This window comes from Microcaecilia unicolor, chromosome 11 (genome assembly GCF_901765095.1).
Source record: "Microcaecilia unicolor chromosome 11, aMicUni1.1, whole genome shotgun sequence".
NCBI classification, from domain to species: Eukaryota; Metazoa; Chordata; class Amphibia; order Gymnophiona; family Siphonopidae; genus Microcaecilia; species Microcaecilia unicolor.
The window spans coordinates 175,944,092-175,959,650 of record NC_044041.1 but is presented as its reverse complement, the minus strand read 5'-3'; the positions used below and the strand labels follow the sequence as shown (position 1 = coordinate 175,959,650).

Sequence of the window (15,559 nt, the reverse complement as noted above, 5' to 3'; positions counted from 1 at the left end):
CCGGTGGGAGGGGGGGGGGCTGGTGGTTATGTGGGCTGAAAATTGGCGCCATATTGAGTGACCCGAAACATTCACAGATGCTGTTGAAAAACAATAGCAAACTTGTGAGGGTTATATTGTTTTATTAAACCTCCTTGATTTTGTATTCTTTCTGTTAGGAGGGGAGTGTGTGTGTGTGTGGGGGGGGGGGTTGGAGAGTTTTCGAGGGGGTTGTTTTGGGTACACCAATATGGTGGTTACTGTGGGAAACTAGGTTCAACTTTTTGATGCCATGCTATCTCCTGTCTTTATTAAACCTCTTTGGGGCTCTCCCTGCCTCCTTAATTTTCATTTGGCCACCTTCTTTGTCTACACCAGTGCGTTTTTTCTAGCAAAAAAGATGCCAGTACTCAAATGCCTGCCCACCCTTCAGGGGTGAGGTAATCACTGAGGAACCAACCCCACAATAGCCAGGCCCCTTGCAACCAGGCACAGAAGAGCCTGATCTCTTTCATTAAAACTTGGGGTCCTTGGGTCAATTTTAGCAGACAATGGAAAAGGTGCCGGTACTCAGTATCCCCTCAAATAAAGCCCTGGTCTACACTACCTGTTGTATGGAGTTTGGTGTGCCACACAACATTTTTGAAACTGTAGTTTGCCTTGGGCTTGAAAATTTTTGGGAAAATTTATTTAGTCCAATGTATTTAAAAAGTTGAAGTACTATAAAAAAATTTTTTTTTTTTGGGGGGGGGGGGGTGGAATCTGCTTTCCTGCTTGGAGTAGTAATATCTAACAAACTTTCAAAAATGATAAACCCACAGCTCCTTAAAAAGCTAGCAATAGGCATTTGTAAGGCTAGTGGAGTCAAAGGTTCATAGGAAAAGGGTGAAAGGAGATAGAATTGGGAATAGTCTAAGGAAACATTTCTTTAGAGTGGTTGTATAAAATGGCCTCCTAGCGGAGGTGGGAGAAGGGGGGACTGTATCCCAATCCAAGAAAGCATGAGACAAGCACAGAAAATCTCTAAGCAACAGGAAGAGATCGTAAAGCTGCTTAGTTGGTAGGGCTGGGCAGACTGGATAGGCCGCATGCTTCCTTATCTGCTGTCACTTTCTCTGTTTCTAGTGATACCTCAGGCTTGATGGGCAGCAGCGTTCAAAAACACAAGCTGTGACTGCACATTAGCCCTGTCCAAGAGTGTTGCTTACCAAATAATTCCATTTTAAAACACTAATGCAAAGCAAGAAAACAAAACATCGTAAAACACAAACAAATGAAACAAACCCTGTAAACCATGAGCCCTTGTCAGCAGCAGTTTCAGTGATGTGAAAAAAAATAACATGCACAAGTTAGTACTCTGGGACTAGTATATGCATTCATTACATTCTCAAGGCTTTTGGTAACGTAGTTCTTCAGAGCTGCAGAGGAACTGCATGAAAAATTAAGTATAAATAACTTCAGAGGGGAAAAAAAACAACTTTATACAGAGCATTGCCTGGCTACAGTGAGAGAGAAGCTTGGGTTATTCTTTATTTATTTGTTTTAAGAGGGTTGACTAGTGAAGAAAACATGAAGTGCATTTCTGAAGCATACCAGAATTGGATAGAAAGTTTTTCAAATTAGCTCTGGTTATTGTGCTATGTACTGCACATGGAAGGAAGAACAAGTTTTGCAAATCCTATTTTTTGTGTGGGAAATGCTCATGGGCTTTTGTAAGATATGTGGCGACTGCTTTCCAGATGTCCATTTTTTTTTTGCAGCATTATTTACAAAGTATGAGTAACCACAGTTCGTGCCTGGGCTGACTTCAGTAACACAGCAAAATCCTTGCAAATTGCAGCGGAGAGTATCTTTAACATCAAAAAACACCCCTTGAGCTGCAGAGAGAACAATCTTTCAAGCAAGTGAAAGAAAAATCACGTTGAGGACTGTTTTTCTTTTCATTCTAGTGACAGATAAAGATTTATCTCAATTACAAAAAGATTTAATGTTGCACAAACATTACTAAGCAAAGTCAGCTGAACAAAAAGTTTGCTGCTTAATTTTTAAGCTAGTGTTGCTGCTTCAGATCAGAGTGCTTCCCAGTTTTTGTTGACTTTGTCTTAGGGATTCTTTGGCTTATTCCCACCCATTCTCCTTTGCTCCTTAGTTTCCTCTTGTCCCTTCCCCCATACATACAGAGAGGAGAGAACCCCCCCCCCCCCAGACAGAAATGAAGCAACCAGCTGAAGACTTATGCATGAGCTCTCAGTATCGTTCATGTGAAGGGGAAAACCAGAATTCAGCTGGATTCTGTGGCATTCAGTGGAGATAAAGGGGGCAGACCAGATGGGCCTTAGTTGCTGTCATATACTTTTCTAGAATTTCCATCACGTTGGATTGGTCTGGTGGCTTAGCAGCAAATGATATGTACTGCTGTGTAGAAAACCCAGGTTTGATTTTCTGGGGCCATTTATTTGTTACATTTGTATCCCACATTTTCCCACCTATTTGCAGGCTCAATGTGGCTTACATAGTACCGTAAAGGTGTTCCCCAATTCCGGTATGAACAAATACAGTAATGTTGTGGTAGAATAAGGTTCGTGTGTACAGACACATTAGGCAGTCGTAGAGAGGAAGAGTTATTATATGTCCATTACGAGCTTTGGTTTCATTGTGTTGAGGGTACAGGCATTTAAGTTGGGTCGGTAGGGTATGCCTTTTTGAGCAGGTTAGTTTTTAATGATTTCCGGAAGTTTTGGTGAGCATAAGTTGTTTTCACGGCTTTTGGTAATGCGTTCCATTGTTGTGTACTTATGTAGGAAAAGCTGGATGCATAGGTTGATTTGTGTTTGAGTCCTTTGCAGCTTGGGTAGTGGAGATTCAGGTATGTTCGTGTTGATCCTGTTGTGTTTCTGGTTGGTAGGTCTATGAGGTCTGTCATATATTCCAGGGCTTCGCCGTAGATAATTTTATGAACCAGGGTGCGTATTTTGAAAGCAATACGTTCTTTGATTGGGAGCCAGTGCAGTTACTTTACGCTCTCATTAAAATCTGGGTTACCAAAACATCAAATGTATTTCAATAATTTTTCATCGATTTTTAAACCTTGTAATTTCACATTCAGTACTACTGGTGATTATGATATGCAGGCCATATGATTTGTTGTCTGCTATAACTTTAGGGTCCTTTATCTTTTATTGGTCCTTAAAATCCCCATTCAAATATTTGAATACGTCTTACTTTTTCGAGATTTTTCATAATTCTTCATTGTAAATAATAAAACGCTTTGCAAATGAAAAATTACTTATCTTTTTCAGTCATAAGAACTCAACGGGGCCCGTTTCACCATCATCATAGGCTTCCTCAGGAGTTATTTATCAGCATAGCAAGAAAAGTGCTGTTTTACACCACACTCATTCACTGGCTTAGCCTCATCTCAGCTGACTCGCATATTTTACTCCTCAGGCTTAAGGCGGGGAGAGGTGCTTTGTTAGCCAGTACTGCCTGGGGTCAGAAAATCCCAGGCATTGTCCATGGTATTGCCTATCGGCTAGCACAAGGGCAAGCACACAACAGGTTTAGACCAATCGCTAGCATTTCATAGTTGGTGAAACGTTTGGAATTTGTAGTAAATATACAGTTTTCTTAATTCCTGGAAGAATCTTGTTATTTACATAATTCACAGCATGGGTTTAGTCCTATGTGTAGCACAGAAACTATGCTCTTAGTATTGACAATTGAAATAAAAACATATCTAGCTAAAGGTGAAGAGGTAGTTCTTATGCAATTCGACATTTTGTCTGCGTTTGATGCCATTGGTCATGAATTGTTGCATTTCCGACTGAGTGAGATGAGTGTGGGTGGAGTGGCATTGAAATTGTTTTCATTATTTTTGAGTATAAGGCAATATAGTGGTTTGAAGATCAGTGAAACCTCCACTAGTTGGAGGCCAGGCTGTGGTGTGCCCTAGGGTTCGCCTCTGCCGCCACAACTTGTATATATGAATCACCTTGGAGGAAACCTACAATCTCTAAATATTTTCTCTTTATCTTATGCAGATGACATCTTTATTTTATGTCCAGTTTTGAAGCAATATATAGCATGGATTGAGGAATGGGCATTTGCAAATCACCTCAAACTTAATACTTAGAAAACTAAACTAGTATGGTTTGTGAATTATTTAAAAGCTTCTTTTATGTTAGATTCAGATTTTTTTAATATTTATTATATTTCCAATTCTTACAATCAAGTAAAACTTGTACAGAAAAGTGAACTATTCACTGTTGCACATTATAATTATAAACAAAAGGAAATTATCAAATATCTACACTCAAGTCTACAATATAGGATCCAAGAATACATAAGTGGAATTATTACATAAGTAATATTTTTAGGAAATAAACCTGAGTGATTACAAAGTGCCCTTTTTACATTTTCAGAGAAACATTAATAAGAATATCAATATAACATTAATATTAATATTAACTTATCCCCACGGATCTCTTGGCTACTAGAAATTTGGTGAGATGTGAGGGCTCAAAAAAGCCATATTTAACTGATTGGTAACGGACTATACATTTGCATGGATACCGTAAATAAAAAGTAGCAGCAATCTGAAGAACCCCTGGTTTAAGTAATAAGAACTGTCAACGCCTTTTCTGAGTCTCTCTTAATACATCAGGGAACACACGTATTTTTTTTTTTTTTAATTATTTATTTATAATTTCAAACAATAATATACAAGATATCCTTGTGTAGGTAATACAGGGAAAAGAAATAAATCATATAACATCTGATAGATGATAACTAAAAAGATAAGTTATCCCTTTCTTAGACCACCACTTTAAGAAAAGGAGGGTCAAATATAATTGAGGAGATATTTAAATCATTCATATATAAGGAAAATTAGGCATGGAGCAGCCACGGTTACATTAAACTTTTATATTTAAACCCTTTTCTTGGAAAGTCATTTTGCTAATTTCTTTAGTTCAACAAAACTAGTCAATTGTTCCGGTTCGAAAAAGGTATACTTATTATCCTGATATTTTATAAGGCATTTACAAGGATAAGCTAGTAAAAAACTAGCTCCCAATTTTTTAACTTCCTCTCTCAATAGCAAAAACTTTCGTCTCTTTTCTTGAGTAGATTTTATGACATCCGGAAAAATCCATATTCGAGCACCATAGAATAATTTTTGAGAATTCTTAAAGAATAATTTCATGATAGAGTTAACATCGGGTTCAAAAATGAATGACACCAATAGGGTGGCACGAGATCGAATCTCAGTCAATGAGTTTTCAAGAAATGCAGTCAAGTCCTGTAACCCTAAAGGTTGTAAATCCTGTTGAGCATTTGTTCTTCTTTGTTCCTCCTTTTTCCGTGGAATTGGGAGGTAATAAATTTTATTTATCGGAGGAATACAGTCAGAAGAGTAACCGAGGACTTCACTTAGGTATTTTTTAAATAGTTCCATTGGGCCCAACTCTGTCATGATTGGAAAGTTTAAGATCCTTAAATTGAGACGTCTGTTAAAATTTTCAATTTGATCTAACTTATTATGTATATTAAGTTTATCCTTAATCAAACTTTCTGTTGTATTCTTTAATGTGGTAATTTCCTGTTGAAACAAGGTCTTTTGGTTATCAGAGTCTATTTTAAATTTTTCAAAAGATTCATATAAAGCATCTACCTTAGTCACTAAAGAGGCTGTGTCCAAGGCAGCTTTCAAAGTTGTTTTTTGTAGACTCTGCAGCGTTGCCCAAATGCCTTCCAAGGTAACCTCCACGCGGGCTCCTGGCTCCAGTAAAATTTCACCTGCTTTTCCGGGGGTGGCTCCGACCGCAAAACCTTGCCCGACGCCAACTTCGGACGCCTCCAAAGGTTCCGCCTCCCGACGGAGTTCAGCAGGGCATGGAGGCGGGTTTAGTTCAGGCGAGGAGAGCGTTGTATCTGGCCCCAGGGAAGCCGCCGCTCCTCCGACGTCCTCCACAGCAGGGCTCCTCGCCCCATTACTCCGTGGTGTGCTCGTCGTAAACCCGTTAAGGGTCCGCTGGACCATAGGGGAGGCTCTCGGTGCAGTCGGTAAGCCCCTGACCAACCCCTTCCTTTTTGTATGAGGCATAGCTGGGTTTTTGAAGATAATTCAGAAGTATAGGAACCTAGGTCTGCAGAGCCTCGGCGAGCGTCAACGAGCTGCATCCGCCATCTTACTTGACCCCCCTGGGGGAACACACGTATTTTAAGTCCCATAAAATCTTTATCTTCTTGAAAAACATTTTCATCAACCATATTTTATCTGGAGTTAAAGTCACAAAGGCCAATAAGGTTGATGCAGTAACCCTTTCTGAGTCCGAGGACTCTAAAATTGCTGAATACATCTAAAGGAGAATCAGCCTGCTCAGGAGCCAATTGACCTTCTATTGGCTTACTCAGTAGATAGTATATTTGAGAGAAAGGGGGAATAAAATCCTCTGGAACCCCCAAAATTTCTTTTATATATTTTCTCAACATTTCCCTAGGTGTGATAGACATAACCTTAGGGAAGTTCAAAAATCATAAATTGTTACTTCTCAAAGAGTTTTCAAGAGATTCAACTTTTGTCCACATATTCACTGCATCTTTTATCATAGTAGTTTGAATTTCTTTAACTTTTTCGAGTTCTCTCTCCTGTGTGTCTATTTTCTCAGATAATTTTTTTCATGCCAGTATCAACTATTTCCAAATTATCTTTTAAAGTTTGTGTTTGTGTCTCCAAAACCTGAATCTCTGGACATAAGACTTTGGCCAGATTAACAATTAAGGCTCACAAATCAAGGGTGACTTCAGACGATTTTTCTTCTAAGAAAATAGGGAAAAATGGAGTCTGTACCTTCTGAGCAGATAAAGTAGGAGCACTCAACTCACCACCTGTAGCCAACAAATCTCCCGCAGAAGTAGCTGACCCCTGCACAGCTCCACGGGAGTTCAAACAACTTGAAATCCCTAAATCCTCCGTTGGATGTATCTGAGCCTCATGTCGTTCCAACCCAACTGCACTTCCTGGCTGAAGAGAAGGAGACGCCGACAACGGAGAACTGGCACTCTGTGGCTGCGGGGGAGGCGCTCTGTGGTCGGAGCTTAGCGTAACATCCAACACAAGCATTGCACCGGGGTCTCCATTCGCCCTGGGCGTCGCAAGCATGCCGCCTTCTGACCTATTCGGCACTTCAGAATTCCGCACAAAAGAATCCATAGGTCCCGCCGTTGGAACAGGAGGCTGACTAGAGGCGGCAACAGCAGTCAACCTTCCCCTGCGCTTCGGTATCTCGCAAGAATTAAGAGAGGTAAAAGGCAGAGTCTTCACTCACAACAGGTTCAAACTGCCATCTTGGATCGTCTCCATGCTCCTTAGATTCAGATCTTATATACAAACATCAAAGAAGTGCTTTCTTCCACTTACATAAGCTTTGAATTATAAAATCATTGTTGAGCCCATTGGGAATCTGGATTGTTACACAGGCAATTTTGATGCCTTTACTTGACTACTGTAACTCATTGTATTCCAATGTGAATAAGCAGCAAATGCGTCGATTAGACTTATACAAAACGCTGCTGCTCAGTTGATCTTTGGGTTGGGAAAATACAGTGAAATAAGCCCTCTTTTAAAACAATTACATTGGCTAAAGTTTAGAGGAGCGAATCCAATTTAAAATAGGTTGTCAAATTTATAAATGTATTTACGGAATGAATTCAGAAATGTGATAAAATTGTTACTCCGGGATTGAGAGAAAATATAAGAAATGATAATAATTTAACATTGGATAGTCCATCAATAAAGGGGATGAAATCCAAGTTGATTTTTGAACAAACGGTGTCTTTTCAAGCTCCAAAAATTTGGAATAACATACCATTTCCCATATGGAAAATATCTAATTATCTTTTGTTTTGAAAAGCCTTGAAAACTCATTTGTTTGTATTGTAAGAACTATGTTAACGACGTTAATGAGATATTTTCTTTAACTGTAAACCGCCCTAATACTTGTGTATCTTCCACCATTTTATGCAAATCTCTCTCTCTCTCATGCATATTCATTTTGGCCATCCCTCAAACGAGATTGGCTAAGGGGGGACTCCATTAATGGCTTGAGTAACAGTGCCCTGAGGAATCATGTGTTGTGCCTCTAAGGACCATTTCTGCAATAGCAAGGCTAGAGAAGGTTATAAAATGATAGGGTGGTTATCTTCAAGAAGCAAGAGACACCTGCTAAGCCCTCCCCCCCCCCCCAAAAAAAAAATGCAATTTAGAAAATGAATTATTTCATGTGTTGTCGCCAACATTAAAAATGACACAAAAATATGCCAAAGCAGAACTAATATCTGGCATGTCATTATTAACACAGGAATAGTGAACTGAAATGTGTAAAGTTGAAAACCTATATGATGCACATGATTTTAAGAGCCAGGGAAGAAAATATTGTTTGACAATATAACACAATAAACACCCTCCCTTTTCCCCTCCCCTCCCTCCAAAACAAACAAGCAAACAAACCCCAGTAGGCAGAGGATGCAAATAGCCAAACCAGACTGAAAAGCTACCCAAGAGTTTTCTAAAGTATCAAGGACAAAGCTTCCAAGCTCTTAGGGAAAGAGAATGTATATAGGGATCCCAAATAGATAAAAACTGCTTCTTGCATCTAAAGCAGCCATCCTCAACCTAGTTCTCAGGGCACACTTAGTCCCATCGGGTTTTCAGGATATCCACAATGAATATTCATGAGTTAGACTTGCATGCAACTGAGACAGTGCATGCAAATTTATCTCAGACATATTTATTGTGGAAATCTTGAAAATCCAGTGGGACTAGGTATGCTCCGAGGACTGGGTTGGGAATGGCTGATTTAAAGATAACCTAACCCTCTGTTTCTCCAGAAGCATGGTATTATGTAACATACTCCACCATCTCCAATAAGAAGGTGAGTCAGGGACTGTCCAAACCTCTAGAGCATTTAGAACCTTTTAGCAAAAAGAGCCGCCTTTCAGATAGATGGCCAACCCCACTCTGCAAAGAAAACACTTCATCCAGCAATAAACCTGCGTCTGACAAAGGTATAACGGACCCCAATAGGGATTCCAAATAGCGGATGACCTGTGTCCCAAAAAAAAAAAATGGACTTTAGAACATTCCCAAAAAGCATGGAAAAAAAGGAATTAGGTTGTTGAGAGCATTTCAAACAAAGAGGACAATCAATCCCGCCCACGTGGAATAATTGTGTTTGAGTTATGTAAGCACAATGTACTACCCTAAATTGACATTTTTTCAAATCTGCTGCAGTCGACAAGTGGGGAATTGGAACAACCAATTTACCAAAATCTAATGATGTTGGTGAACAATGCAGATCAGCACTCCAAGTAGCCAACAGTGTAGATGTATTCTTTTGAAGAATAAAATCTAAAAGAGCTTTGTGGAGGCCGGAGACCGAAAGACGATCCCTATCTTTCAACACCAAAAGAGCATTAACCTTAGTTCTATGCTGAGCAGATAATACAATTTTGTCCAGGGTAGAAGCATAATGGCACAACTGATGATACACAAATATGTCTGCTAAATGAACTAAAGTTTTTTATTTTATTTTTGTTACATTTGTACCCCGCGCTTTCCCATTCATAGCAGGTTCAATGCGGCTTACATATTACATACAGGTACTTATTTGTACATGGGGCAATGGAGGGTTAAGTGACTTGCCCAGAGTCACAAGGAGCTGCCTGTGCCTGCAGTGGGAATCAAACCCAGTTCCTCAGGACCAAAGTCCACCATGCTAACCACTAGGCCACTCCTCTACTCCAAGTTCCATCTCCCAAAGCCTGTAAGGGCATCAAAGAGCCATCTGAAAGCAGGACATGTTCCAAGCACGTGACCCCTACTCTCTCCCACCTATGAAGGGTCCCATTCTCCATCCCAGGAAAAAATGCAGAGTTCCCCCAAACAGGTAAAAAGGGGGAAGTGTGGGGAGACAATCGCCAATAGCCTTAAGCTCCTGCCAAAATTTCCTAAGGGGAAATAACAGAAAATTGCCTCTGCCAACCCAATAAAGTGTCCACCATAGAATCCATCAAGTGAGAAATATTAAAAATGATTTAACTCCAACATTCGAATTGACAGTTGAATGCCCAGATAGCAAAAAGATCGCATAGCCCAGCGCATTGGAAAAGGAGCTACCCATCCCTGCTGAACTGCATCTGAAGAGGCCAATGCCTGCTACTCATTTTTCTTTTAATTTCTTTTGCTTTGGCTTTGCCTCCTTTCTCCAGCTGTGTCTTTTTCCTCCTTCCATTCCATCCAGCTTCTCTAATATGGCCCTACAGTGGTGGCTTCTCAGGCTTCCCAGCTAGTGCTAGATTTTAAATACTGAAGATTTTTTTTAGCTCTAAAAGTCTTGTATACTTCCAGCTTGATTATCATTCAGGATGCTAAAACACAGGATAAAACAATCTATATAATACACCTTCATCAACTAAAATTAAAATCCATGCTGTAATATGCCATATCAAGAGCATTCCCATAAAAGAAGATGGAAAAATTCTGGGCTTCTAAACTTCAGCGCATAATTCATTTATTAGGATTTGTTAACCATCTTTATGAAGAGACTAGTAAGAAATGCCCGTTTCTGGAAAAAATGAAACGGGTGCTAGCAGGGTAATCCCCCCCCCCCCCCCCCGTCCTCCCTCCCGAGTTGCAGACAACCCCCTCTGTGCCTCTGTTCCGAGTTGCACACCTGTCCTCTTCCTCCGTTCGTCCCTCAGTGACGTGGTTGCGAGGGCCGCCCCGCCCTCAACGTCATCGCGTTTTGACGCGAGGGCCGGCCTGCCCTCAACATCATCGCGTTTTGACGCGAGGGCGGAGCTACAGTGACTGGAGCCTGCAGGCCAAACCGGATATCTCGGGCGCCTCAAGTTTCCGGCTTGAGGCTTCAAAGTGCCTTTTATATATATAGATTACCTGCTGTTCAGTGCCTAGTTACAGCTTGACATTAAAGTTAGTTTTGTTAGCAGTATAACAACATAAGCATAAATACAATCGATGAGGTAAAGTTGGAGATGACCGATTGACTGAAAAATGATAAATGTCAGTGGAATATGAATGATACCATAATAGGCAGCATGGAAGAACATTCATAGAATTCATCATGTAATACGATGGCGACGCAATACGAATGAAACATCTAAATAACAACTCATCCTAAATGCCAACTAACAAAATGTACCTATACAAAATGTATTCTTTATGTCTTAATTGTTTATGCTAAATTATCCTGATTTATAGTTTAATATTCCTAATTGTTCAAGTTAATCTGTCACGAGTGGAGTTTAACCTAATACCTTTCAGTTCTTATCATAAGACGAACTTTCCTTCCTGTAACCTAATCCACTCTGTCTCCTGTTCCTCAACTATGTATTTCTCCTCTCCGGAACTGGTAATCACCACTTACGGAACTATGTAAGCCACATTGAGCTTGCAAATAGGTGGGAAAATGTGGGATACAAATGTTATAAATAAGCACACAGAATATTCAAATAACATAGATGTGGTGCTAACACTGGTTGTACAGTACAATGAAACATCTTAATAGGTAGACGAGGTGACAAGTGGAGTTGAAATACATAGGAGAAGATGGGTAGGACAAATTAATTGGAATAAATAGATGGGTGACTAAACAGAAGGCAGATTATATGTACAGTTGAATAAGATACGAGGAACTGGTGTAATTTAGAGTTTGCAGCAAGTCTCTTGCTGGCTCAGACATAGGTGGAGGAGCCACTGCTGTGGTTTAGTCCTGGTCTATGTGGAAGAGTCTAGTCTGCAAAAGAGAAAAAGTTGGTAAAGGAGTGTATAGGGGCGATTACAAAAAATTAGGGACACGGAAGAACAAATAATGCCAGAATTAAGCAAAACAACATCATAAAAAAAAAAATTTAAGTGGGACAAGCAAAATGATAATAAAGGATACTTTCTTCTCCCTGACTTCTTAAGAAAAGCTTGGTATCCTATATTGTAAGAATTTGTCCATCATTTCTGTCAGAATTCCAAATTATTGTATGCCAAATCTTTGTGCATTCTTGTAGAAATACTGTGTGCGAGATCCTTAGTGTTCCTTCAGGAGCAGAGTGTGGTGCTAGAGTTAGGTCCATTTGTTTTTTCTGTACAATCATGAAACAAAGTTGACAGATTTGGAGACTGAACCAGATACGATGCAGTGCTAATAGAGAGCTACATAGCATTTCCATACTCCTGTCAGTTGGTTCTGTTCCTTCTTCATTCCCTCTAAAATTTTCTTACAGACTTGTTTATCTTGGTAGGTGGTATGGAATTTGCTCTGTAGTTTTGGTGTTTATTTTGGTTTTTGTCAAAGTACATTCTCGCCCCCCCCTCTCCCCCAAGTCTAGAAAAATGAGGGAATTTTTTAGCTTGTTTGACTGAAGTTCTTAAAAAACATCTGTTCTCCATCGACAAGCAGGATGAACCAGTCTCACATGTGGGGTGACGTCATTGTAAGGCATCATGTATGGAATGTGCCCTAGCATTAACTAGAAAAGCCTGGAAGGCTTTTCTTTACATGCACAGTAAGCACTATACAGGCAGCCCTGTGCAAGGCCCCAGTCTTTTTTTTCATCTTCTAAACAGCTATGTCCAGCTTTGCTGTTTCTGTCTTTCTACCTCAGCAATAATGCCTCCTGAGAACAAGAGTTTTCTTTCAGTTTCACTCTTTACCTCTTTCCTTCCCTGTAAAAGATTTTTACTGATCCCTTTTTTTGTTTCTTCAAGTTTACAGCAATTCTGTCTTTGAATTTATCTTTCTTCCCACATTTGCTGACAGAAAAGCCATGGAGTTTTTAAGTAGTATACTGTCTGAGCTAGGAAAATGTCTTTCATCAATGACCACACAAATATATTCATTGTCTGAAATTTGTCATGCCGTTTTAGTTTTATGTATGTGTCTTAGGGTCTGGCTTGTGTCTCGTGAATTGGAGATCTCAACCTATTCACAAAATCTCTTGTGTCTCTTCTTCTCTGAGAATTCAAATCTCCATGTTTTCCCCTGCAGGTTAAAATATTGAGAGCTTCAGAGACTGGCTCTAAGCTTTGTCATCCATACAATCCAGTTCTCCGTTCATGACCCATACATATACTCGTGCCCATAGTGATGAAAACAACATGAAGTTCCTTCCTCCCTTGAAGGCCAAGCTCCCATTGATGTCAAGGTAAACATTTTTATCAGTATTGACATCAAGAGATCTCCAATGTTACGTGTATCAAAGTTGATGTGGATGCCAGGTGCGTTGATGTTTATCAACGTTGAGTGCATCAGTTTCCACTATATTACCTGCTGCCTCTTCATACCCTGTTCCTTGAGAATGGTCAAGATAAGTCAATGGAGAGTATACCAGAAGAGCTTAGACTGGCTATTTCAAAATTTTTTTTCCTGCACATCTTTCTTAAGTTTCATCTCACCTCAGAGCAGAGCGGCACTCTCTTTCTGAGGAATCTCATTTCTCATGGTTTCCTATGAAAATTGCTGCTTAGATTTCAACTTCTCCTGAGCAGACGCTCATCAAAGAATTTCCTCAAAGGGCTTACCAGAGAGTAATTAGACCTTTTCTCTCCTTTCTAAATCTAATTCAGAACACTCATGGACTATGAACTGTAAGTTCATGGGATAGGAGTTAAACAAATGGCTCACTGACCAGTCCACCAGAAGATTCCTAGGACCTGATATTCCCCCCCCCCCCCCCAAAAAAAAAAAAAAAGCTGTGCCTGTTTTCAGCCAAACTTAGGAGTCTTTTTACCAAGCTACAGAAAAAGAGCCCTGCAGTAGCGGTGGGGGCCATTTTTCCTTCGTGCCAGGGCCCTTTTTACTGCAGCTTGGTCATGGGGTAAGATTACTCTTACTGTTTGGCCATGCGGTGGAGAGCACTCCATTGAGGTGGCAGTAAGGCCTCCTGCAGTAACCTGGTGGTAATTGGGCAGCATGCAGTGCTGCCCAATTACAGCCAGGTTAGTGCCGTGTTAAAAATAAGAAAAATATTTTCCAGTGCTCCAGAAATGGCGCACATTTGGGGCAGAACTACATTGGCCAGCAGTAGTTCTGGGTTGCCGCTCAGCAACCCTTTCATAAAAGGGCCCCTTAGAAACTTGTTTTCAGCTGAAATTCATCACTTTTAGGAGCTTAAAAATAATGGGCCTGATATTCAACCTACTGTGGTCAGCGTTCCATATTTCCTGACCCGCTTGCTTCGTTCTTTAAATTATCATCGCTTAATACTCCCCAGTCCAAAACAGGCTGAATTGGAAAGCACACCATGCCTTTTTCTTTGCTGCTCCTTATTTATGGAATTCCTTTGCCTGTATCCATCCAAGCTGAATCATCAATGGCAAAATTTAAAACAGCTTTAAAAACTTGTCTTTTCCATCTTGAGTTTGATCCTACCTAGTTGACTGTGGTCTCTCTGTCACTAGGTTGATTTCTGACTTTTCTGTTTGACTTTCTGTTCTCCGTTTTCTATGCCTTGCCTCATATCTTTACTTTTATGCTATTATTTCTACTAGGTTTGTACGATTGTATATGAATGACTGTTCTTTCCTGTTTCGGTTTTGTAGTTCCTTTTCATTCTTTTGGCTTTTAGGTTGTAAACCGCTTTGATCCGCAAGTTAGCAAAGGCGGTATAGCAAATATGAATAAACTAAATCCTTTGAATATCAGACCTATAGTTCATATTGAAAATGTCTAGGACTGTTGCCTTTCACTTGCCGGGTCAATGCTGTAGTGTTTGGAGTACTGCAGTGTCTTCATTATTAAAGGAGGCTATAGTTGTTCCAGTTTACTAGATCCTAAAAGATCTCCAGATGAAAATCTGTTGGACATTTATTGAAAAGTAAAGCATAGAATCCAAAGGCTCAACTCTTCCCTCATTATTCTGTAGTGGTGGAGTTAACCTACAAAAATCAAGTGTTTTTTTAAAGTGGTTCACCTATATAGATTTATAGTAAAGAGTTTAAGTGGTTGGGTTTATTAGATTGCTTGTGAAATATAGTCTTGTCATACATATTTTCTTAATTGAAAACAGAGGAGACATTAAGTGCAATCCTTGATTAGTGAATTTTTTTTAATAAAGAAGGTCAAGAGAAAATTTGAAAAAATGCTTGCTGTGTAATCAAACACTAAACACTTAAGTACATTGTAAGCAAATAGCTTGTGATGGATTCAGTTGAATTATTAGACAGCCAAGAGGTAAAAGGACTATTTAGGGGGAGGACAAGGCAGTTGAAAAACTAAGGGCTTCTTTTACAAAGCTGCGCTAGTGATTCCCGTGCGGCAAATGAGAGGAAACCCATACAAATTGAAGGGGCTTCCTCTCATTTGCTGCACTGAGAATCGGTAGCACCGCTTTGTAAAAGAATGAATTCTTTGCCTTGGTCTTTAGAGAGGAGTTTGTTAAATCATAACTCAATCCTGGAAACAGTTTTAGATGGTGATAATCTGGAGCAATTAAAGCAAATCCCTGTAAATCTAAAAGATATGATAGACCAACAAATCACTAGGGCCAGATGGTTATTTACTCCAGA

General features: G+C 39.8%; 1 protein-coding gene across 4 annotated transcripts in view; it reads left to right on the top strand.

The window, feature by feature from the left end:
- BICRA (BRD4 interacting chromatin remodeling complex associated protein) overlaps positions 1-15,559 on the top strand; it is a 226,838-nt gene that overhangs the window by 41,466 nt on the left and 169,813 nt on the right. For 3 of the 4 annotated variants that reach the window (XM_030218086.1, XM_030218085.1, XM_030218083.1), the window contains exon 2: positions 13,041-13,197. The exons of the other annotated variant lie outside the window; for it this stretch is intronic. The gene's annotated coding sequence lies outside the window, so the exon portion shown is untranslated. The remainder of the gene's footprint in view (positions 1-13,040; positions 13,198-15,559) is intronic. 4 annotated transcript variants of the gene reach the window in all.